We start from the raw sequence: 26,685 nt of genomic DNA on the forward strand, positions 1-26,685 counted from the left end.
AATAATTTCCAATTTGAAGGAAAGTGGTTATAAGCACAATGAAGGAATAGTAATCCTTTAAATTACAGGGCACACGGAGTCACTGAGGATCCTATCAGGGTAGTGACAGGGTCAGATTCATATTTTAGATGAACTTTTCTGAGGCCTGTGGAGGAATGTATGGAAATTGAAAATATTAGCAGCATGGAAACCAATGAAAGTGTCCCAGCAGTGTTGCGCAGGAGACATAAACAAGAAGGAACTAAATAAGAGCAAGGAATATAGGTGGCAGAGGCAGGAAGAAAACAATGAAAAAATATTTCTCATAAAACGTAAAATTAGAAGCACTAAGTGACTAATTGCTAGGTTTTTACTTTGAGTGATGGGATGTTGGATAATGCCACCAAGTGAAATAGAGAAAGAAAGAAAGAAAGAAAGACAAAGAAAGAAAGAAAGAAAGAGAGAGAGAGAGAGAGAAGGAAGGAAGGAAAGAGAGAGAAAGAAAGAAAGAACAAAAAAAAGAACATAAATGCTGGAGGTAGAGATGAGAGTGAAAGTAATTAATTGTTTCTTAAATAGGTTGAAATGTTAAAGCAGGAGTAGCTATACTTAGGTCAGATGAAACAGATTTTGGTCAAACACAGTAAAAAAAAAAGACAATGAAAGTTAATTCCTAATAAAAAAGGAATTAATTCAGCAAGAGGATATAACAATTCTAGACATGTATGAACCCAACAGTGAAACACCAAATTTATGAAGCAAATATTAGTAGATCTAAACAGAGTGATAGACTCTAAAACAATAAAAGCTAGGAACTTCAACACCTGACCCTCAGCATTAGACAGATCATCTAAACAGAAAATTAACAGAGAAACATTGGATTTATACCATATATTAAACCAACTAGACCTAACATATTTACAGAACATTTCATCCAACAGCTACAGAATACACATTCTTTCCACCAGCCCACGGAACATTATTCAAGATATACCATATATTAGGACACAAAATATATCCTGACAAATTAAAAACTATGAAAATCATATCAAGTATTTTCTCAGACCACAATGAAATAAAAGCAGAAATCAACACCAAGAAGAACTTTGGAAACTATACAAATACATGAAAATTAAACAACATGCTCCTGAATGAGTTTTAGGTTGAGGTGGCAGTTAAAAAAAAATTAAAAATAAAAAAATGAAAAAATTCTTAAAAAAAAGGAAAAACACAATGTATCAAAACCTATGTAATATAAGAAAAGCTGTGCTAATAAAGTCTATAGCAATGAATGCCTATATCAATAAATAGAAAGATTTTAAATAAACAATCTAATAATGTACCTTAAGAAACTAGAAAAGCAAGAACAAACCAAACCCCAAATTAGTAGAAGAAAATAAATAATAAAGATTAGAGCAGAACTAAATGAAATAGAGACTAAAAAATACAAAGGATCAACAAAATGAAAAGCTGGCTTTTGGTAAAGATATACAAAGCTGACAAACCATTTGGTAGACCAAGAAAAAAAAGAGAGGAGACCCAAATAAGCAAAATAAAAATGGAGACACTGCAACTGATAGCACAGAAAGATCATTAGGCACTATTATGAACAATTACACATGAGCAAACTAAAAAACCTAAAGGAAATGGATAAATTTCTGGTCCCATACAACCTACTATAATTAAGTCAGGGAGAAATAGAAAATGTGAACAGACCAATAATGAGTAATAATATTGAATCAATAACAAAAATCTACCAACAAAGGAAAGCCCAGGAACAGATGATTTCACTGCCAAATTCTACCAAATTTCAAGTAAAAAAATCCTAACATCAATTTTCTCGAACTATTTCAACAAATAGAAGAGGAGGGAATTCTCCCTAATTGATTCAACAAATCAAGACCCTGATCCCAAAACCAGACAAGGAAGCAACAACAACAAAAAAGAAAACTACAGGTCAGTAAATCTGTTGAACATAGATACAAAAATTTTCAACAAACTTAGCAAACTGAATAAAATAGCACATAAAGAAAATAATATGCCATATCAAGTGAGATCCATCCTAGGAATCCAAGGATGGTTTAATGTATGCAAATCAATAAATGTAATACATTAATGAAATGAAGGACAAAAACTATATCATCATCTCAATAGACGCAGAAAAAGCATTTGATAGAATTCAAAATCATGTCATGATGAAAACTCTCAACAATCTGGGCATAGAGGAAACATACCTCAATATTATGAAGACCATATATGACAAACCTACAGCTAACATAATACTTAATGGAGAAAACATGAAAGCCTTTCCTCTAAGAACTGGAACAAAACCAAAGTGACCACTTTTACCACGCTTATTCAATGTAGTACTGGAAGTCCTACACAGAGCAATCAGGCAAGAGAGCAATGCAAATTAGAAAAGAATAAGTCAAACACTGTCTATCCATCTTTGCTGATGATATGATCTTAGATCTAGAAAAACCTAAAGACTCCACCAAAAAAAAAAAAAATCTTAGATCAGATAAATAAATTCAGTAAAGTTACAGGATACAAAATCAGCATAGGGAAATTAGTAATGTTTCTATATACAAATAATAAACTAACTGAGAAAGAAATCAAGAAAGTGATCCCATTTACAATAGCTATAAAGATACCTAGGAATAAATGCAACCAAAGAAGTGAAAGGTAACTACAATAAAAAATACAAAACGCTGGTGAAAGTAATTAAAGAACACACAAACAAATGGAAAGACATTCCATATTCACAGATCAGAAAAAGTAATAATATTAAAAGGCCCAAAGCAATTTACAAATTCAATGCAGTCAGTATCAAAATACAAACATTGTTTTTCACAGAAATAGATAAAAACAATATCAACATTTGTATGGAACCAAAAAAGAGCCTGAGTCGCCAAAGGAATTCTGAGCAAAACTGGAAGCATCACACTATCTGAACTCAAAATATATTACAAGGCTATGGTAGCAAAAACAGCATGCTATTTGTATAAACACAGACACATAGATCAATAAAACAGAATAAAGAATCCAGAAATAAATATACATATTTACAGCCAACTGATTTTTGACAAAAATGCCAAGAACATATATTGGGGAAAGCACTCTCTCTTCAATAAATGAAACTAAGAATGTTAGATGTCCATAGGCAGAAGAATGAATTTGGACCGCTATCTCTCACCACACAAAAATCACGTCAAGATGGATTAAAAACTTAAACATAAGACTTGGAACTGTGAAATTACTAGAAGAACACATAGGAGAACGACTTCTGAATGTTGGTCTAGGCAAATATTTCATGGCTGAGACTTTAAAACATAGACAACAAAAACAGGCAAATGGGACAATATAAAATGCTTCTGCACAGTGAAGGAAATAATCAATTAAGTGAAAAGAGAAAATACCAATGGGATAAAATATTTGCAAACCATTCATCCAACAAAAGACTAATATCCAGAAGGAACACCACTCAACAGTAAAAAAATAACAATAATCCAATAAAAAGGGGACAACGGACTTGAATAGACATTTCTCATAGGAAGATATACAAATAGCCAACAGGTATATGAAAAAAATGGTCAATATTAATTATCATCAGGGAAATGCAAATCAAAACCACAATGAACTGTCATCCCAGTTACAATTACTATTACTAAAAAGGCAAATAAAATAACTAACGTGGTGAGAACACAGATAAAAGGGAGCTCTGCTGGTGGGAATGCAAATTAGGACAGCCACTATGGAAAACAGTATGGAGATTTTTAAAAATCTAAATAGAACTACCATAAAATCTAGCAAGTCCGCTACTTGGTATTCATCTAAAGGAAACGAAATCAACTTATTAAAGGGATACCTGCACTCATATGTTTATTTCAACACTATTCACAATAGCAAAGATATGGAATCAACCTAAGTATCTATCTCCAGATGAATAGATAAAGAAAATGTGGTATATATGGGATACTGTTCAGCCATAAAATAGAATAAAATTACGTTATAGATATAATGGGGGATTATTATGTTAAGTGAAATAAGCCAGGCACAGAGCAACAAATTTTGCATGTCCTCACTTATATGTGGGAGCTAAAAAATTTGGTTTCATGGAGGTGGAGAATAGAATGATAGATACTAAGGATGGGCGCGATGGCTCATGCCTGTAATCCCAGCACTTTAGGAGGCCAAGGCTGGCAGATCACTTGAGGTCAGGAGTTCGAGACCAGCCTGGTAAACATGATGAAACTCCATCTCTACTAAAGATACAAAAAATTAGGTGGGCGTGGTGGCACATGCCTGTAATCCCAGCTACTCGGGAGGCTGAGACAGGAGACGCTTGAACCCAGGAAATGGAGGTTGCAGTGAGCCAAGATCGTGCCACTGCACTGCACTTCAGCCTGGGTGACAGAGTGAGACTCCATCTAAAAAAAAAAAAAAAAAAAAAAAAAAAAAGATTGATACTAGAGGCTGGGAAGGGAAGGATGACAAGGTCGGTCAATGAGTACAAACATAGTTAGAGAGAGGGTATAAATTCTAATGTTTGATTGCAGGGTATGGTGGCTACAGTTAGCAACAAGCTATTGTGTATATATATATATATATATATGTATTTATTTATTTATTTATTTTTTGAGACAGAGTCTCGCTCTGTTGCCCAGGCTGGAGTGCAGTGCAGTGGCGTGATCTTGGCTCACTGCAACTTCTGCTTCCCGGGTTCATGCCATTCTCCTACCTCAGCCTCTCGAGTAGCTGGGACTATAGGCGTCGGCCACCACGCCTGGCTAATTTTTTTTTTATTTTTTATTTTTGTATTTTTAGTAGAGATGGGGTTTCACCATGTTAGCCAGTATGGTCTTGATCTCCTGACCTTGTGATCCACCCTCCTTGGCCTCCCAAAGTGCTGGGATTACAGGCGTGAGCCAGTGCCCCAGGCCAAGGTATTGTATATTTCAAAGTAGCTAGAAGATATGACTTGAAATGTTCCCAACACACAGAAATGATAAATCATCAAGGCAATGGATACCCCAAATATCCTGACTTGATAATTTTACATTCAATGCATGCAAAAATAAATCACATGCACCTCATAAATATGTAAAACATTATGTATCAATTTTTTAAAAAGAAGATGTAAGGGACCCCAAAGAGCCAAAGCAATCTTGGCAAAGAAGAACATAGTTGGGGAACTCACATTCTCAATTTCAAAGCGCTACAAAACTACAGTAACCATAAGTGCTTGTAGTGCTCTCCAAGTACAACAGTGTGGTACTGGCATGAGGACAGAAATATGAACCAATGGAATAGAATTATAAGTCTAGAAATAAGTTCATATATCTACTGTTAATCGATTATCAAATTGTGTCAAGATCATTCCATGAGGAAGTAAGAGTCATTTCAACAAATATTGCTGAGACAACTGAATAAATACATGCAAAAGATTAAAGTTAGATCCTTACCACACACCATACAAATTAGTGCTAATGAATAAAAAGCCTAAATGTAAGAGCTGTAACTATAAAACTCTTAGAAGAAGACATATAAATAAATCTTCACGATCTTGGATTTTGGCATTGTATTCTTAGGTATTACACCAAAAGCATAAGCAACAAAAGAGAAAAAAAAGTGATACATATGATTTTATTAAAATTTAAAAAATTTTGCATCAAATAACACAATGAAGAAAGGGAAAAGATAGCCCACAGAATGAAGAAACATATTTGTGACTCATATATCTGGTAAGAGTCTAGTATCCAGAAGATAGAACAATTTCAACTTAGAAACAAAAAGGCAAACAACTTGATTAAAAATGAGCAAAAGTGGAACCCTGGCAAGCCACGTGTAGAAGAATAAAACTGTATGCCCATCTCTTACTTTAACAAAAATGAACTCAAGATGGATTAAAGACTTAAATTTAAAGACTGAAACCATAAAAATTCTAGCAGATAACATTGGAAAAACTCTTCTGTACATTGGCCTAGGTAAATAATTCATGACTAAGACCCCAAAAGACAATGCAACAAAAACAAAAATAAATAAATGGGACCTAATTAAACTAAAAAGCTTCTGCACAGCAGAAATAATCAGCAGAAAAAACAGACAACCCACAGAATGGAAGAAAATATTTGAAAGCTATGCATCTGACAAAGAAATAGTATCCAGAATCTACAAGGAACTCAAACAAATCAGCAAGAAAAAAACAAATAATCTCATCAAAAAAGTGGGCAAAGACATGAATAGACATTTCTTAATTGAATATATGCAAACAACCAACAAACATATGATAAAATGCTCAACATCACTAGTCATCAGGGAAATGAAAATCAAAACCACACTGAGATACCACCTTACTCCTGCAAGAATGGCCATTATTAAAAAGTCAAAAAACAATAGATGTTGGCATGGGTGTCATGGAAAGGGAACACTTTTACATTGCTGGTGGGAATGTAAATTAGTACCACTTTTATGGGAAACAGTATGGAAATTTCTTAAAGAATTAAAGGCATAGCTACCTATCTAGCAATCCCACTACTGGGTATTTGCCTAAAGAAAAAGAAGTCATTATATGAAAAAGACACACACATACACACACACACACACACACACACACACACACACACACACACGTTTATAGTAGCAAAATTCACAATTGCAAAGATATAGAACCAATCTAAGGGTCTATCAACCCATGAGTGGATAAAAAATGTGGTATATATACACCGTGGAATACTACTCAGCCATAAAAATGAATGAAATAATGTATTTTGCAGCAACTTGGATAGTGAAATAACTCAGGAATGGAAAACCAAATACCATATGTTCTCACTTATAAGTAAGAGCTAAGATATGAGGACACAAAGACATACAGAGTGATATGATGAACTTTGGAAACTCAGAAGAAGGAAAGTGGGAGAAGGGTAAGGGATGAAAAAAACTCCATATTTGGTACAATGTTGTATTGGTATGTTCTCATGTTGCTAATAAAGATATACCTGTGTATTAGTCAGGGTTCTCTAGAGGAACAGAACTAATGGAATCAATATTTATATAAAAGGGAGTAGTTTAAGTATTAACTCACATAATCACAAGGTCCCACAATAGGCCATCTGCAGGCTGAGGAACAAGGAGAGCCAGTCCATGTTCCAAAACTGAAGAACTTGGAGTCAGGTGTTCAAGGACAGGAAGTATCCACCACAGGAGAAAGATGTAGGCTGGGAGGCTAGGACAGTCTCACCCCTTCATGTTTTTCTGGCTGCTTTATATTTGCTGGCAGATGATTAGATGGTGTCCACCAAGATTAAAGGTGGGTCTGCCCTCCTTAACCCACTGACTCAAATGTTAATCTCCTTTGGCAACACCCTCACAGACACACTCAGGATCAATAGTTTTGCATCCTTCAATCCAATCAAGTAGACACTCAGTATTAACCATCACAAGTCCACCCTTTGTCAACTCAAACCCATACACATCTCCTGAGATCACACATGATCTTCAAATAAAGACAATAATAAAGTCATAATTATGCCTAACATAACACAACTATCCTTCTTACAACCAGAAATGCACCAATCCCCAAAGCAAATACTATTACATAAAGTTAACAATACTTAAGTGTTGATGTGAAGTCAATAAATCTTATGTCATATGATAAAAGAAAAAGAAAATAAAATGAAGATATTTACTTAGTACAAGGGTATACATGCACAAACATGTTTGTAACAAAAAAAAAGGAGGAAATACTCATGAACAATTACAGTCCTCATTTCTGCAGTTGGTCACTTGGTCATAACTGGTAATAATAACTACCTTCTTCTACCACCCATTTTGTGTTCCGTTTGCCTTCAGCGAGCAACTAAGTAGGTCATGGTTTTTTTCCTGGTGGAGTGACCCAAACCTTCATACCTGAAGGATCTTGGTCATTTATAGTCTTGTCTGGATTGGGCTGTTGTAGTTTCCCATTGACCTTAATAACACGGCATGGTAATACTAAGAGAAGCCCCAATGGATCTCCTGTATTGAATGCATACTCTTCCTTACCTCCATTGTGGAGTAGTAGACTGATTTCATCTTAACAGTCCAGGCCAATCACCCCCACCAACACTAACTCTCTTCTTAGCCTGTTGGCTTAAAATTAGGAGGTGCCTGAAGTGTCCAGGTGGCAATCTTAACTTCAAGTTTAATGAAATTGTTGTTGTGTCTCCTGATGGCAGCATTCCTCCCTCTGGAACTAAGACCTCTAGACCAGCAGAACGTAATGTTGCGGGAACAGGAAACAAAAATTTTGCTAGTGGATAACTAGGGGTGATGATGAGTGGTGCCACTTCCACTGCCACCCCTTGATTCCTGGATCCATGAATCCTGGCTATGGGAGAAACAGTACCATATATTGAACACTGATTCACAGAACACATGGCCTTCTGGAGAACTTTGTCCCAGGCATGCAAAGTATTGTCAACTAGTTAGTGCAGTAATTGTGACTTCAAAAGGCCATTCCACTGTTCTATCAATCCAGCTGCTTCAGGATAACAGGGAACATGGTAAGATCAGCAATTTCCATGAGCATGAGCCTACTGCTGCACTTCTTTAACCATAAAGTGCGAGCCTTGGTCAGAGGCAATGCTGTGTGGAACACCATGATGGTGGATAAGGCATTCCATGAGTCCACGGATGGTAGTCTTGACAGAAGCATTGCATGCAGGACAGGCAAACTCATATCTGGAATAAGCATCTATTCCAGTGAGGACAAACCTCTGCCCTTTCCATGATGGAAAAGGTCCAATGTAATCAACCTGCCATCACATAACTGGCTGATCACCCCGAGGAATGGTGCCATATTAAGGGCTCAGTGTTGGTCTCTGCTGCTGGCAAATTGGGCACTCAGCACTGGCCGTAGCCAGGTCAGCCTTAGTGAGTGGAATTCCATGTTGCTGAGCCCATGCATAACCTCCATCCCTGTCACCATGGCCACTTTGTTCATGGGCCCATTGGACAGTGACGGGGAGGCTGGGGAAAGAGGCTGAGTGGTGTCCACAGTGGTCATCTTACCCACTTGATTATTAAAATCCTCCTCTGCTGAGGTCACCTGTTGGTGAGCACTCACATGAGATACAAATATCTTCACAGTTTTTGATCATTCAGAGAGGTCCATCCACATACCTCTTCCCCAAATTTCTTTGTCACTAATTTTCCAATCATGCTTCTTGCAAGTCCCTGACCATCCAGCCAAACCACTGACTACAGCCCATGAATCAGTGTATAATTGCACATCTAGTCATCTCTCCATCTATGCAAAGTGCACAACCAGGTACACTCCTTGAATTTCTGCCCACTGGGAAGATTTCCCTTCACCACTGCCCTTCAAGGATGTCCTAGAAAAAGGCTGTAGTGCTACGCCTGTTCACTTTCAGGTGGTGCCTGCATATCGTGCAGAACCGTGTGTAAACCAGACCCTAGTCTTCTCTTCCTCTGTCAACTTATCATAAGGAATGTCCTATGAGGCCATTGGTGCAGGCTGGGGGAGAGAAGGCAGGGTAGCAGGAGTGGAGACCATGGCCATTTGAGCCACCTCTTCATGTAACTTACTTGTGCCATCAGGACCCGTTCGATCCCAGTTAATGAATATACCACTTCCATTTGATGATGGAATGCAGCTGTGCATGACCCACTTTATGGCTAGATCAGTTAGAAAGCACCCAGTTCATGATATGCAGTTCAGGTCACATGGTGACTTGATGACCCATAGTCAAAAGTTCAGTTTCCACCAAGCCCAGTAACAAGCCAAGAGCTGTCTCCCAAAAGGAGAGTAGTTATCTGCAGAAGATGGCAGGGGCTTGCTCCAAAATCCTAGAGGCCTCCACTGTGATTCTTCTATGGAGGCCTGCCAGAGGCTCCAAACAGTTTACCTATCTGCCACTGACACTTCAAGCACCATTGGATCTGCTGCATCATATGGCCAAAGTGGCAGAGCAGCTTGCACAGCACTGTGGACCCGTTGCAGACCCTTCTTCTGCTCTAGACTGCACTCAAAACTGGCAGCCTTTTTGGGTCACTCAATAAATGGGCTGGAGTAACACACCCAAATGAGGAATGTGTTGCCTCCAAAATCCAAATAGGCCCACTAGGCATTGTGCCTCTTTCTTGGTTGTAGGAAGGGCCAAGAGCAGCAACTTACCCTCCACCTCAGAAGGAATATCTCTACAGGCTCCATACCACTGGACCACTAGAAATTTTACTGAGGTAGAAGGTCCCTGAATTTTAGTTGGCACGCAAAAGTCTCACCAGTAAGTCCAGTATGTTTGCTACGTCTTGCTCACTAGATCCAAACAGCATAATGTCGTAAATGTAATGGACCAGTGTGATATCTTGTGGAAGTGAAAAGCAATCAAGGTCTCTCTGAATAAGATTATGACACAAAGCTGGAGAGTTGATAAACCCTTGAGGTAGGACAGTAAAGGTATATTCCTGGCCTTGCCAGCTGAAGGTGAATTGCTTCTGGTGGGCATTATGGACAGGAATGGAGAAAAAGACATTTGTTAAATCAATGGCTACATACCAGGTACCAGGAGGTTTATTAATTTGCTCAAGCAATGAAACCACATCTGGTACAGCAGCTGCAATTGGAGCCACCACTTGGTTAAGCTTACAATAATCCACTGTCATTCTCCAAGATCCATCTGTCTTCTGCGCAAGCCAAATGGGAGAGTTGAAAGGGGGATGTGGTGGGAATCAACACACCCACATCTTTCAAGTCCTTGATGGTGGCACTAATCTCCACAATCCCTCCAGGGATGCAATGCTAGTTTTGATTTACTGTTTTTCTACATAGAGCCAGCCCTGATGGCTTCCATTTGGCCTTTCCCACCATAATATCCCTCATCCTACCAGTCAGTGAGCCAATGTGGGGGTTTTGCCAGCTATTAAATATGTCTATGCCAATTATGCATTTTGACACTAGAAAAATGACCACAGGATTAGTCCAGGGACCCACTGGGTCTACTATAAGTCAGACCTGAGGTAAAGCTTCATTAATTACCTGACCTCCATAGCCCCTACTTTAACTGGAGGATCACAATGACACTTTGGGCTCCCTAGAATCAACATCAGTTTAGAACCAATGTCCAGTAGTCCTCGAAATGTCTGATCATTTCCCTTTCCTCAATGCACAGTCACCCTGGTAAAAGGCTGGAGGTCTTCTTGAAGAAGGATGGGAGAAAGATTCACTGCATAAATTGTCGGTAATGCAGTGGGGTCCTTCCTCAAGGGGACCTGGCCTCCCCTTCATTCAAGGGGTTCTGAGTCTGTAAATTGGCTCAAGTCTGGAAATTGATTGTGGGATAATCCAAACTCGTGTTTTGTCCATTCAACCTAGAAGTTTTCTGCTTATATAAACTAAGTAGGAATGCAGCAGGCTTCTTATCAATTCCACTTCTAGGAACACCATGATTAATTAGCCAATGCCAGAGCTCTACATGAGTCAGACTATTCTAATTACCACTTTGACTCTGCTGTCCATTATGGTAGCTACGCCCACCTTGCCTTTGATGGTTGAGTGCCATCACTTGGCCCCTGCCACCTCAGGGTCCAATTATTCCCATTGTATTTAAATTTTATAGTTGAGTGACTGTGGTGCCCACTGTTAGATCTGACATACAGGGAAGAGCAATTACAGGGCTCTTCAAAGATGTAGGTGCTGCCCTCACAAATCTATTTTGCATGGCATTGGTCAAGTGTATATTTTCTGGACCCTCCCAGCTGGGATGAGTAAGTCTAAAGTGACTAATCCACTCCACCTTCCCAATCTCCCTAAGCCTTTGGATCCCTTCCTCTCCACTAAACCAAGGGAGATCAGGCATTGCTAGCTCTCCCATAGTGGGCCAGCTTTTAATCCATATTTCAGCTAACCAAGCAAATAAACTATTAGAAACTTTTTTAACTCCCTGAGCTGCAACATTAAATGCAGAGTCCCTACTTAGTGGGCCCAAATAAAAAAAAAATCAGCCTTTTCCAAATCTATGTTCCTTCCACCATTATCACACCCCCTTAATATTTATTCACATGTTGTTCTCCAGATTTCTGTTTCTATAAACTAGAAAACTCAAGCAGTTCTTTTCGAGTATAGCACACCTTTTCATGGGTCACACTCTCAACCTCACTTCTAGGGGTCCACAGGGACTTTAGTCTAGTTATAGGTCTAGAAGCAAACAGGGCTGTTGGGGGCAGCTCCTGAGGAGAATCAATATTATCTTGCCTGGCCACTGCCTCAGGGGAGGCTATCACTGTTGCCTCAGGCAGGGCAGGGTTTATCTCCTCAGACAAAGGTGGAAAGGCTGATGGCAGCATGGGTCCAGAAGGGAATGTTGCCACTACTGGGGATGGGAAAGCTGTTTTTTCTGGCAAACAAGGTTCATCAAAGTTTACAAACTCAACGCCCCCAGCTTCGTCAGGGTCCTCCCACATATCCCCATTCTAAGTTGCAGGGTTCATTCTTTTCTAATCAATGCCCTCACTTCAACAGTAGACACCTGGCAGAACTGTGATTCATGTTTCATTGCAGGTCAGTCACTTGCATGATAAGAGCTTGTTTCTGTTTTTTCACAATTTCAGCTCTTTTTCTATAGGAGCTAAGACTCACTCAGGGCAATCTTAGCAGATTTGAGGCTTGGTATCTGCTTCTGAAGGTGGGAAATAGAATCCCTGAGTTTATCATTTTATATCATCCCTCTTTCCACTGAACTTAGGAGCAATCAATCAGCTTCATTATGTTTCTTGATTCTCCACATATGGCCAAAGGTATTATGTATAAAGTCACTAAACTCCTTGCCTCTCATGAGCAAAGAATCAGGAGTGTCAAATGCATTTATTTTGTATAACTCTCTAAATAATTCATGCCAAGGATTATCAGTGTTCTCCATACTATTAGAAGTACAGTCTTTAGTATTTTGGGGTCTAATCATATTAAGCAGCCAACTCCAGAAACCTCAAAACCAATTAAAGAACTCAATTCTTAATATTCTGTTCCTCTAGAACCACTCCTGGTACCAAAGTCTGTGTTAGTCAGGGGTCTCTAGAGGGACAAAACCAATGGGATATATATATATATATATATGTATATATATATATATATATATGTATATATATATATATATGTATATATATATATATTTTGCTTAATACTTAATAAACTCACATATACATATACATACATATATATACATACATATATATATATAGTATTAACTCACACAATCACAAGGTCCCACAATAGGCCTTCTGCAGACTGAGAAGCAAAGAGAGCCAGTCCAAATTCCAAAACTGAAGAACTTGGAGTCTGATGATGGAGGGCAGGAAGCATCCAGCATGAGAGAAAGACATAGGCTGTGAGGGTAGGCCAATTCACATCTTCCTGTCTGCTTTATATTTGCTGGCAGATGATAAGATGGTGCCCACCCAGGTTAGAGGTGGAATTGCCTTCCTCAGCCCACTTACTCAAACGTTAATCTCTTTTGGCAACACCCTCACAGGCACACCCAGGATCAATACTTTTGCACCTTTCAATTCAATGAAGTTGACGCTCAGTATTAACCATCACAACCCGAGATTGGGTAATTTATAAAGGAAAGAGGTTTAATTGATTCACAGTTCTGCGTGGCTGGGGAGGCCTCACAATCATGGTGGAAAGCAAATGAGGAGTAAAGTCATGTCTAAACGGTGGCAGGCAAGAGAGCCTGTGCAGGGGAACTCCCATTTATAAAACCATCAGATCTCATGAGACTTATTTACTACCACAAGAACAGTATGGGGAAACCACCACCATGATTCAATTATCTCCACCCGGCTCCACCCTTGACATGTGGGGATTATTACAATTCAAGGTGAGATTTGGGTGGAGACACAGTCAAACCATATCAAATGTACACTACTTGCATGGCAAGTGCACTAAAATCTCAGAATTCACCACTATAGAATTCATCCATGTAACTGAAAACCACTTGTACTGCCAAAGCTATTAAAATAACAAAAATAAATATTTTTTTAAATGAGCAAGAGACTTGAACAGGTATTTCTCCAAAGAAGATATACAAATGGAAAATAAGCATAGGAAAGGATATTTAACATCATTGTCATTAGGGAAATGCATATCAAAACCACAATGTGATACCATTGCATTAGGATGGCTGTTTATAAAAAAAATCAATCAACATGAAAAAACAGAAAATAATAAGTATTGATGAGAATGTGAAGAAAATGGAACCCTCAAACACTGTTAGTGGGAATTTGAAATGTGACACTTACTTTGGAAAACAGTTTAGTGATTCCTCATAAAGTTAAACATAGAATTACAATATGACTCAGAAATTTTACCTCTAGGTATATACCCAAGATAAATAAAAATATATGTCCCCACAAAAACTTGCACACAACTATTCTAGCAACATTATTCCTTATAGTTGACAAACAAAACAACACAAATGTTTATCAACTGATTAAGGCATAAACAAAATACAGTTATTGATGAAATGGAATATTATTCAACCACAAAAATGAAGTAATGATACAAGCCAAAATGTGTATCAACCTTGAAAGTTTCTTAAGTGAAAGAATTCAGATACAAAAGGCCACATTGTGTAATCTCATATTTATAAAATGACCCGAATAGACAAATCCACAAAAACAGAAATAATATGCGTGTTTTCCAGAGGCTGGAGGAAGAGGGAACAGGGAGCGATGGCTTAGTGAGTACAGAAATTCTTTTTGGAATGACAAAACTATTCTAGAATTAGATAATAGTGATAGTTGCATAACATTGTGAATGTCTTAAAAGCCATTGAATTGTACACTTTAAAAGAGTTAAAATTGTATATTTTATGTATATAAATTTTACTCCAAAAAAATGTTTAAAAAGGGAGAAACTACTAGAAAAATCTCTACCAAATTAACTATTTTATGTAAATGAACTGCAGGTGTACAAAAGGTGAAAGTATAGTTTTCTTGTGCTTAGAATATATTTTGTGTTACAGTTAGATTATATCATAAATGTACCCTATATAAATCAAGTTTCAACATACACATGGAACATAAATGATAAGGGGCAATGTTTTATGAATTTGTTTTTGCTTATCGATGAGAATCCATACTTCAAGGGAAAAGAAAGAAGTTTATGATTGGTCAATGCCTATTTCATGGACTGTAATATGAAGAATACTGAATTTCAATCCTAGTTCTTGTCAACAGTGTGGCAGAACACAAATAAATGAAAGACTCTGGCCTTTTGCTAGTCTGAGTGTGGTCCACGGGAAAGCAGGAGCATCAAGCACCCCCTGGGAGACTGTTGGGCCTTCTGAATCTAAATCCGCATTTTAACAAGATCTCCAGGCAATTCACCTGCACATAAAACTTTGAGGAACACTACTGCTCTGTGTCAATGTTTTTCATTGTTAAAGTGAAAAAGCTAGGCTTTAAACCCAACTTTTTAATTTTAATGTTAGTATTTTTCTATTACATCTAATATGCTCTCTTTACAGGCTAACATGAGATAGCCTACCCAGATGCCTTTTCCTCATTCACCAGCTTGCTCAAACACAGTTTTGCAGAAGAAGGTAATGCCTAAGTAATAGGAAATTCCGATTCATCATAAATTACCATTTAGTTCTAAATAGTGTCTACCTATGTGCTAGATGTATGTCTTCAACCAGATGAAATTAGAATTCAAAAGAAAGCTTTCATCTTAGACTAAAGCTTGTTTACTTTCCTGGATGTGTGCATTTAGATGTGTCATCAATTTGTTACTAATTCCTCTATATCTGCTCCAGCTATCTTTATCTCTTCTATAATCTCTCTCTAGTTAAGAAATATTCATTAAAATAACACATAAAATTTCTTCTCTTGTTTCTTATCATGAATTTTGTCATCGCAGACAACAACTGAATCACATCCAAACTTATTTCTGTCCTAGACATTATCTCAGAAAGTACTATTCACCTTTTTTCATTTTTCTGAGTTTTTATATATCTTTTCCTCTTTTTTTGTTGCACAAAATGCTACAGTTTCAGTGTACTTTTTGATATTTTTAAAAGCTTAAACTTAAGATTTATAAAATACATCTTTGTGTATTTTCTTCAGGAAATAGCAATCTTTTACTTTTGCAAAGCGCTTTGGAGCCAACAAAGAGTTATCATACAATGTACTATTTAAGATTCAAAACAAACTTGTGAAACAGGTAGAAAAGGCATTTGACTTCAATAACAACTCAGAAGCCAAGATGCAGTATCAGAGAAAGGGACAAATCCAGGCTGGGTGCAGTGGCTCATGCCTGTAATCCCATCACTTTGGGAGGCCGAGGCGGGAGGATCACTTAAGGTCAGGAGTTAAGAGACCAGCCTGGTCAACATGGTGAAACCCCGTCTCTACTAAAAACATGAAAATTAGCCAGGCGTGGTGGTGGGCACCTGTAATCCCAGCTACTCGGGAGGCTGAGGCACAAGGATCGCTTGAACCCAGGAAGCAGAGGTTGCAGTGAGCTGAGATCATGCCACTGCACTCCAGCCTGGGTGACAGAGTGAGACTCCATCTCAATACACACACACACACACACACACACAAAAGGGACAAATCCAGATCATTAGCCATATAAAGAGAAACACAGCCAGCTGTCACAAGATTTGTAAACTCTACCCAATAGTACCAATTAAGGAAAGAGCCATAGGGCTACTAATAATTTTATTTAAAAAAAATTTAACCTCAGTGAAAAGTATTCAAACATGAAGTGTTGGAAACTACACAGAGAACTCAAGATAAAACCTTTGCTTGAAAAATGAAAAATCAAAATGTCAAAGAGAACATACATAGCAAATAATAAAAGCAATGCTAACACAAAACATATATCATCCGAGGTAACCGAGGATTTGTCCCAAGATGAAGGACCCACAAATCAATAAAACTTCCATGACACTCAACAAAGCAGTACATTTTCACAAAGGGATGACTTTATAAAAACCTTGCAAAATGATGCAAAAGGATCTAAAAGTCAGAAGCTAGATAAAAGCACCAGAAAAAAAGGAAAGAAGCTCAAACACTCTGAACTAATAGCTCAATTTATGCCCTTCAAAACAACCCCTAACAACTGGGAAGTGTCAGTACTGTAGACTTAAAGCATTCAATAGATACTCCTAGACTAAGTCAAATTCTAATTATGACCAGCAATTGGAGGGTGGAAGAGAAAAAAGAAAGAAGGGAGAAAGAAAAGAAGGAGAAAAGGAAAACCAAAGGAGAAAGAGAGGAAGAGGAGGAGGTAAATCTATGACAAAAATGGGAACAAAGCTTAACAATTGGGAAATCAAATGGTACCAAACCAATTTTCCTTGAAAATAAATGAGGTAAAAGTAGATCACAAAAGTAAGGATGTATGTGAGGAAAAGACTGGGAACATCAAGGGTCTTCATAATGACACTGAAACTAGAAATGGCTCTTAGCAAGAGAGTATCTAAACACCATTTCAGTCCCATAGTGTCCTGTTGTGACCACTTAAAGAGTGCATCATAAGAAATGCTCTCAGCAGTGGAGACGGTTCTTAGCTTTGTGGGAGTCAATCACAGGTACTCCTTGGGAACCCCTCCATTATCAAAATAATTCCAGGCTGTGGGTCTTTACAGTGGCCATTATGATATACCACTGGCATGTTGAGATAGTTAGGATGTGTTCACAACATGAACAGTTGCCTAAGAGCTAGTACACTTAAGTTCAATTCAAGCAAACCTTGGTAAGATATTTTTTAAAGTTTCAACATACAACTAAGACTCTAAAACAACTTCTACAAGCAGTCTATCATGTGTAGAAGAATCAATTTTGATTTTGACATATCAAAAATACTCTCATTTTAAGTAAAGCTAAGTAAGTAATATGTTGTGGCCAGAACTTCAAAAGCCAAAAAAACAAAAACAAACAAAAACCCCCACAAATGTGAACTGAAGGAATCAATCAAATACATAATGTAGCTTTTCTATTTTTCCTTCAATTTTCCAGTTTCTTTGGTCATGAAAGTGACTCAGGGCAATAACCATGCTAACTTACTTTGATAAAAATATCCACAATCTAGTTCTTCAAGAAAATTTACACAGTTTATAATGAGAAATTCTTCTATTTAGAAACAGAGCTTCCATAAAATTATAACAACAAATAAAATTGTAACTTTTTAAGAATCAGGTTTAAAATAAACTCAAATTCATTATTATGAAGATATTAAAAAGTTAGATTTTACCAGGTGAAGTTTCAATGATAATTTTGTCCTCAGATTCTCAAGAGTTATCTGAGCACCATTTCTTTCTCTGAGAAACATTCATATTTATACATAAAAATAGCTTCCTCATTACATAAATCTTATGAATTTATTATGTGGACCCAAATAAAGTACCTCAATAGCCAGTACTTCTATTAATGATTACAGTTATTGATAGCTTAGTTTTGTTTTGTCGTTGTTCTTGTTTTTCATAAATAAGTGTGGAGGATCCAGTTTTGGATCCAATTTTGTGCTTGACTCCAAACATGGAGTTATGTTATGGTTCTCAATCCCGCTACACACTAAAATCACCTGGAAATTCTGATTATAACTGGTTTTCAGTAAAATCTGAGCATGAATAATTATTGAATTTCTTCAAATGATTTTAAATTGCATCTAGGATTGAGATGGCTAGATCTCAGTTCCCTTTTACCCCATAAAAATAATAATCACAATAGAATATTTCAGAATTGAAAAATTAGAAGTCAGGTCACTTTTTCTAATTTGTTATTGACTCAAGTCACTAAAAAGCAGACACTTAAAAAGAAGCATACTATTGTAAAAAGAGAATTATTTATATATATTATTCTAAACTTCGCAGTATGTAAAACAACTCTTGGTAAATTCAGAATCAATTGGTGTGATCTTATGTGTACATACTCTGGTCCCAGCTAGTTCTTAGCAAAATTTTCGAACAGATTGTGAATCTTCGGTGCCCTACTCTTCTTCCCTTTCTTCACATTCCATTCCCATTACCTCTCAAGTCTCATTACTACAGGCTTACCACACAAGCCTTCTCCAGAGAACTAAGGTCATAGGAAAATATTCCAGGAGAAAGCACAAATGACTTTTTCTTTGGAGCAAAACTGTTATTGTCTTAATGCATCCCTGACAACATGAGGATAATAATGTAAACAAATAAAAGTATAATTAACAAAAAAAACTGCTAGGTAAAATAATTCATCTTACTTTTCAATGTTGATGCATATTTTTTCTTGTGGTGCCACATTCATTAAACTTCTTGAGGATGGTCTTGGCTACAAAAGCAAAAAACATCTCATTAGTTTTTAAATAAGGCAATGAAACATAGTGTTTAAAATTTGGCCATGCCATTTTGTGACCCTGGGAAAGATAACTTTTCTAAGTCTCAACTGTATAATGGTAAAATAATGAAATATGAACATTAAACAGAATAAGGTATGCAGTAGAGGTGGCATATAGAAACCATTAATAAATATTAACTGTGATGATAAGAATTGCTGTTTATAGATTCACTAAAATATTCTTCCACCTCATGATAATGTTTAAAGTAATTTTATGTGCTTCTTTTGCTTTTTCAAAGTACTTTTACATATAATTTCACACTATACTTGGAAAAGAAAGTCACTGGAGACTGACTAGCAATTTTCTTGAATCATTATAAGTTTATTCTATATAACATTTAGAGGCCAAAATAGGACATGTGGGGGAAGTTCTGGGATAATGTTTATCGAAGAACTTCATCATCAGAATCACTCAGAAAACTCCTTAAAACACAAATTCCTGTGCTGTTCCACAGATGAACACAGCACAAATCTCACTGGGACCTTAAGCTGCTGGAGCAGTGCTCATGCACAGTAAGGCTTGAGAATTGACACTTCCTAAACTGTGTTTATGAAGACACTTCACATCATGTACAAAATTGTTTGCATACAAGACTGTCTGAGGGTAAAATGAGTTATACGGCAAGGTGTGAAGCTCTCTGTCTCTGGAGGAGTCCATATGTGAGCAGAATGGCCACGGTACAGAAGCTGGGGAACATATTTAAGCACAGGAAGGGTGCCTGATCTAGCTGAACCAGAATTAAAAGGCCCATTCCCACCCAGAGATTCAACTTCAGGCAAAATTTTGTAAAGCACCAACTATGTGCAGGAACTTCCATAACTGTTTCATATTATTCATTTAACCATTCTGCAAGAGAGGTATTATCTGAGACAAATTAGATTCACAAAAGTTACAATTTGTCCAAGGTGAGACCCAAACCTCAGTTTCTCTTTCCAAATTTAGCCTATTTCTTACCATTTCATACCACCTCTTATGGGCATAAAACCATGTTCTTCACGTGAACTTCCCTGTTTTTCTTTAATAGTTTTATCCGCTGGGTCTCAAATACTCCTGTTATTGTACAGCAGTTGTTGGGAATTATATGAGTGCTGTCTCTTCCTCAGACTCATTTTTAATTTATCATAATATCCTATGGATTTACTTCCAAAATTGTCTTATTTCTAATTTTATGTCTAGATCAACTTCTATTAACTATTGCATGAGCCTGTTCTGTTGCCAATCCACTTTATTGGTGGCCACCAAATTAACCTTCATAATAAAAAAATCTATAGCACATTACTTCATTGATAAAATATATTAAATATGTTCCCATTTCTTACCAAAGAAAATAGTCTGACTTTTTAGCTAAATGAACATTCCAGAATTTCATGGGAGGGCTCCCATCTGTCTTCCAGGCCTTATTTCACACCACTAGTCCCTTTTCTCTACCATGATTTTTGGCCAAATGCAACAGTAGCTCTCCCTTGAAGACAGCTCTTTTCCTCGTATCTTTTTTATTGCTCAAGTCCATGCCCACCTGTCTAGTTACACCTCCCAGGCAAGCAGTAGTGTCCCAGATGTTTAGAAGCAGAGGCAGAGCAGAGTAGAAGGACAGGCAATACCATACAAGAAGCAGCATCATGAGATATAAGACCACCAAAAGCTTAGTAGGAATATTGTCAATCTGAATAGGTTAAGCAGAAATAGAAAATCCTTGTAGAAACAGATGGGATAGCAGTCTAAGCTAGAAAATAATAAATATCTTCAGTGTAGGGTAGAAGGCAAAAGTTGGAGAAATTTGCCATCAAATCATGGGCTACTTTGGTCTCAAGCTAAATGAGGAGAAAGACAACATTGCTAGTGTCTTGTTCTATGGGTTGTGATATGGTTTGTATCCCTCAAAAACTCATATGTTGAAATCCTAAACCTCAAGGTGATGGAATCAGAGGGTGGGGCTACTGGGAGGTGAATAGGTCATGAGGACAGCCCTCATGAATGGTATTAGTGCCGTTATAAAGGAAGCACAGCAGAGGTCCTTTGCCCTCTCTGTTACGGAGGACACAGCAAGAAGACAGCTCTCTATGAACCAGGAAGCAGCCCTGATCAGATACCTTTATCTTAGACTTCTCAGTCCCCGTAACTGTAAGAAATAAATTTCTGCTCTTTATAAGCCACCCAGTCTATGGTGTTTTGTTATAGCAACCCAAACTAAGACATTTTGTTTAGTCTAAACTTTTTCTCCTTTAATCATTCAAATTTCATGCCATTGATATCGTACCTATAGAAAGCCCTGCCAAGTAGCCCCCATGTACACAATCATTCCTCTCTCTGGATTTTCATAGCATGCTATTCTTACTTTTGTGTTATTTTTAATTCCACTTATTTTATTGAAAGCTCCTTGAGGGCAGGAACCACGTGATTTTTATCTTTGACTCTGCCACAGCAGAGTCTGGCTAATAATTACCTAAGAATCTCTACTTGTTTGTGTTTTATTCCTCTCCTTTTTCCTCCCCAGCATCCTCATTCACAAATGAAAAAAATTGGGTCAGTGGACTCTAAATGATTTGTTTCGGGAAATCATCACTATGAAGTCTGACTTGCCTAATCATTCTGTACCAAAGAACAGTGTTTAACTCAGTCTCTTATAAAGCTGTAATGTTTTACAATACATGGGGTAACTTTGAAGAAATGTTTCCAAGGGATGAGGATAATCAATCAGCTTACTGAAGTACCTGAAGAATTTTTTTTAAATATGAAAGAAATATTTCTTGTGAAATTCAATGGCTATAATCACATGGTTTTTTTAAAAAAATTTAAATATGCATAACATATATTCAGTCCTACATATTATTAGCAATTCAGCATCCAAAGTCAAAAGCTGAAATTTCATAACCTGCTTTGCTTTTTGCTTGATAATGCTTGCCTTGTGGTTTTTGAAACCCCGTGACAGATTTAGTCGTCTCTCTCTCCCCAGGAGCAAAAGCAGACCTAATTTCTTTCTCTCGATTACACTCTTGGTTTAGTCATCCATCAGCTACAGGCTTGCTCTTCCTTTCTCACTCACCTGCAGGATATTATTTCATGGAGCCATCACACCATCCAGTAAAGCTATTTGTACAGGTAGGTTCTATTACCTAAAGAGTGAATCGTCAGTTGATTTCTTCAATTTTGAATCAGCAATGCCTCAGTGCTGGCTAGTGTTATTAGTAGTAGATGAAGTAACAATGTGACCCAAGGAGGCAGAAAAGATGGCTTTAGCTATGCTATGCTTAGTAAAAGCATTGCTACTAGTGAACACTCCAAAAAAAGTTAAAGACAAATTATGCTAATATTTCAGAAGTGGATTTAACTTTCTCTCTAGGTCAGCCTTCCTAAATTATGCATTGTTAAATATGTTTTCTAAAAAATAGAGATTCCACTGCAAAATAATTTTAGTAAGCTAGAAACTGTGTCATATGCTAGAAAACTTACAATGCACAATTTTTATATATTGGAAGTTCCCAGTAATTAACATTGTTTGTAGAACCCCCTTTTCTAATAACACTTCTGATGTGTACTCCCAGGAACACACTTTGGGAGACGATAACCTAGCTTTTTCATATTACTACATTATGGATCATAAAAAGATGCTGGAACTGATAGAATGAACACTACAATTGCATTACACATGAGAATTTATAAGTCACTTAGTGCTCTCTACAAGTGCTATATTGAGAGGCATGATGCAATGCATTTAAAAATGTTAGAAGTCTTTATTTGTGACATTGTATTTTCAAAACAAAATATTAAACTACCTGATATAGCATAGAAGAGTTTTTCTTTTTCTACTATCAAAATATCTCATAAAAATAGATAATTTATGTTACTTTTGTATATTTTGAAAAAACATATTTACTTTTGCATGCTTGTTTTCATATGAAATTTATGTATTTATTTACTATTTTATTCTATTTTATTTTATTTTATTTTATTTTATTTTATTTTGTTTTTGGAGAGGGAGCCTTGCTCTGTCATGCAGGCTGGAGTGCAGTGGTGCAATCTCAGCTCACTACAACCTCCACCTGCCGGCTTCAGGTGATTCTCCTGCCCCAGCCTCCTGAGTAGCTAGGATTACAGGTGCCCATCACCACACTTGGCTAATTTATTTTTTGTATTTTTAGTAGAGGTGGGGTTTCACCATGTTGGCCAGGCTGGTTTTGAACTCCCAATCTCAAGTTATCCGCCCACCTCGGCCTCCCAAAATGCTGGGATTATAGGCATGAGCCACCACGGCCGGCCAGATTTCATATGAAATTTAAAGTATACATTCTGGCTGTAAGTCATAAAACATTTTGCACAAAGTTGCATGATTAATTACACCAAAGAATTATTAAATATTTGCAGAATAAATAAATTTCTTAATTAAAAATTACTGACATTTAAATACTACAGTATCTTGCCTCTTAATGCCTACTTTACTTATCTTTTACATATGGCTTTTCTTTTATGTTATAAAATAAATTTTATTTTGTAAATGTTTTCTAAGGTCCATTAATAACAAAACAAACCCAACCTAACAGAGTGAAGTTTCTGGAACCGGAGGTACTGTGACTCATAAAATGTGTTTATACACATGTACATATATATATGTAGTCACAGTACAACAGTTATAGTTCATTGTTATAAAAGTGAATAGACTTCTGGCTCCAAAATGGCAGTGTAGAAACAAGCTGACTTCACTCCTCCCACCCCCTAGAAAATAAAAAACTAATATAGAGTGCCAAGATTGTCACCAGCAATATCCCAGAACTCAAATATGAGGAAGAGACAGTTAGGATCACAGAGAAGTGAAAAAACTTCAAGTATACAATAAGAGAACCAGACTTCCATATTCATGACATCTGTCTCCCAATCTGCTCGGCACCAAGTGTGCAAAAATTTTTCCCTGACTCATGGTTTCCACTGTAGAAAAAGTGAGATTGAGGTGGACAACCAGCTTCCTCAACACCTCGGGTTCCCTGGCAAAAACTCGTCCTTGTCTGAACCCATAAGAAGCATCACAAGTACCTAAAGGGAGATATACCTTTGAGGATGGCCAGAGACAAAAAGGAGTGGTAAAACTACCATCCCCAGACTTTAAAATTCTGCCCTATAACTTAGCCAAAGGAGATGTCAAATTACAGTGGCTGTTTAGCAGCACTGTACTGTAGGAGGTAAATTCCCACAGGTTCCTGGTACACAAACACCTAGCCAGTCTTTTCAAGCCACTAGGATATCCCACTTTTGGAACCTCCCCATTTGGAACAGACAGTGCTTTCATTGTTTACTAGAGGTGAGGAGAACCTGGGATTAAATCAACACTTAGAGCTTAAAAGGAGGCAGCAAGCTAGGGGTAAAGACTCTAAGAAAATATATCCAGTAAAAAACAAAACAAGCCAAATAGGAAAGACTGAAATAAATAATTCACCCTCCAGTGCAAAGATATAGACATAAATCCAAAAAAACACAATAGTAAATAGAGAACTATGACCTCCCTAAATAGACATAGCAAGAAACCAGTAACTGACCCTAATGAGTTGGTGATATGTGAGTTCTGTGACCAAAAATTCAAGAGCTATTTTAAAGAAATTCAGTGATCTCCAGGATAAGACACAAAGGCAACTTGAAAGTTTATCAGAGAAATTTAACTACAAGATTGATATAATTTTAAAAATTCAAACAAGAATATTAGAACTGAGAAACACATTTGCTTAACTGAAAAATTCATGAGAGGTTCTCAATACCATAACAGATCAAGCAGAGGATGGAATTGGTGAGCTCAAAGACAGACTATTTGAAAAATACGTGAAGAATAAAAATGAAAAAAAAATTAAAAAGTTGTATACCACTGACAAGATAATAAAAATTACCTCAAAAGAAAAAAATCTGAGAATTGTTGGTGTCTAAGAGAGAACTGAACAAAAGCAAAGGCTAGAAATCTTATTTAAAGAAGTAATAATAGAAAACTTTCCAAAACTTGAGAAAAAATATAAATATCTAGGTACAGGAAGGTCAGATAACACCAAATAAATTCAAGCCAAATAAATCAACTCTCAAAGGTCAAGGACAAAGAGAGAATCCTATGAGCAATAACAGAAAAGAAATAAATAACATATAAAGGAGTTCCAATTTGCCTGGCAACTGACTTCTCAGTAGAAACCATACAGGACAGGATGAGAGGAATAACATTTTCAAAGTGCTTAAAAATAAAAACCGCCATCCAAGAATATTGTATCCAAAAAAGTTATACTTCAACTACAAATAAGATTAAGGTCTTTTCCAGGCAAACAAAAGCTGAGAGAATTTAGTACCACCAGACCCATCTTATAACAAATGCTAAAGAGAGTTATTCAGTCTGAAAGAAAAACACACTAATGTGCACACACAAAAAATTAAAGGTATAACATCCACTGGTCAAATTAAGTTCATGGACAAAACCAGAACACTCTGATACTGGAATTGTGGTATGAAACCCATTCATAACTCTAGTATGAAGCCCAAAACAAAACTATCAAAAGCTATATTATCTACAACAATCTGTTAATAAATAGGCAATATAAAAATATGTAAATTGAGAAAACTAAAAGACAAAGTGTGGGGAAGATGGAGTTAAAACGTCGAATTTTGTTTTGTTTTTGTTTTTATTCTTTTCATTGTGATCTAAGGTAAGTTGTCATCTCTTTAAAATAACATGCTATTATCTATAAGATATTTTTGGCAAGCCTTATGGTAACCACAGTGCAAAAACCTCTAATAGAAAGGAATAATTTTAAAAATGATACCAAGAAAAAGTAACTTAACCACAAAGAAAGACAGTAAGGAAGTAAGAAATGAAGACAGAGGTTATAAAACAACAAGAAATAAAGCAAAAAAGTAAATGGACTCAATTCTCCAATTAAAAGGCATAGAGTGGCTTAAAGAATAAAGAGAAAGATTTGACTATATGCTGCCTGTAAGAAGTTCACTTCACCTATAAAGACACAGACTGAAAGTGAAGGAATGGAAAAAGCTATTTCATGCAAATAGAAACAAAAAAGAGCAGGAGTCGCTCGCTATATATGTATCAAATAAAACAGACTACAAATCAAAGACTATAAAATGAGACAAAGAAGATTACTATAAAGTGGTCAATTCAATAAGAGAATATAACAATTATAAATATCTATGAATCAAATAGAGGCATTCTCAAATATATAAAACAGAAATTAATAGATTTAAATAAAGAGATAGATTGCAATTCAATAATATTAGGTGACAATAACAGCCCATTCTCAGTAATGGACAGATCACCCAGACAGAAAATCAACAAAGAAACATCAGAATTAAAC

The 26,685-nt window shown here is 36.7% G+C and overlaps 1 protein-coding gene across 1 annotated transcript in view; it reads right to left on the reverse strand.

The window, feature by feature from the left end:
- Nucleotides 1-26,685, reverse strand: part of LOC112134687 (uncharacterized) — a 302,796-nt gene that overhangs the window by 49,281 nt on the left and 226,830 nt on the right. Inside the window, exon 2 of the mRNA XM_063726660.1 lies at nucleotides 19,226-19,293. The gene's annotated coding sequence lies outside the window, so the exon portion shown is untranslated. The remainder of the gene's footprint in view (nucleotides 1-19,225; nucleotides 19,294-26,685) is intronic.

The sequence above is a fragment of the Pongo abelii genome, chromosome 7 (genome assembly GCF_028885655.2).
Source record: "Pongo abelii isolate AG06213 chromosome 7, NHGRI_mPonAbe1-v2.0_pri, whole genome shotgun sequence".
NCBI classification, from domain to species: Eukaryota; Metazoa; Chordata; class Mammalia; order Primates; family Hominidae; genus Pongo; species Pongo abelii.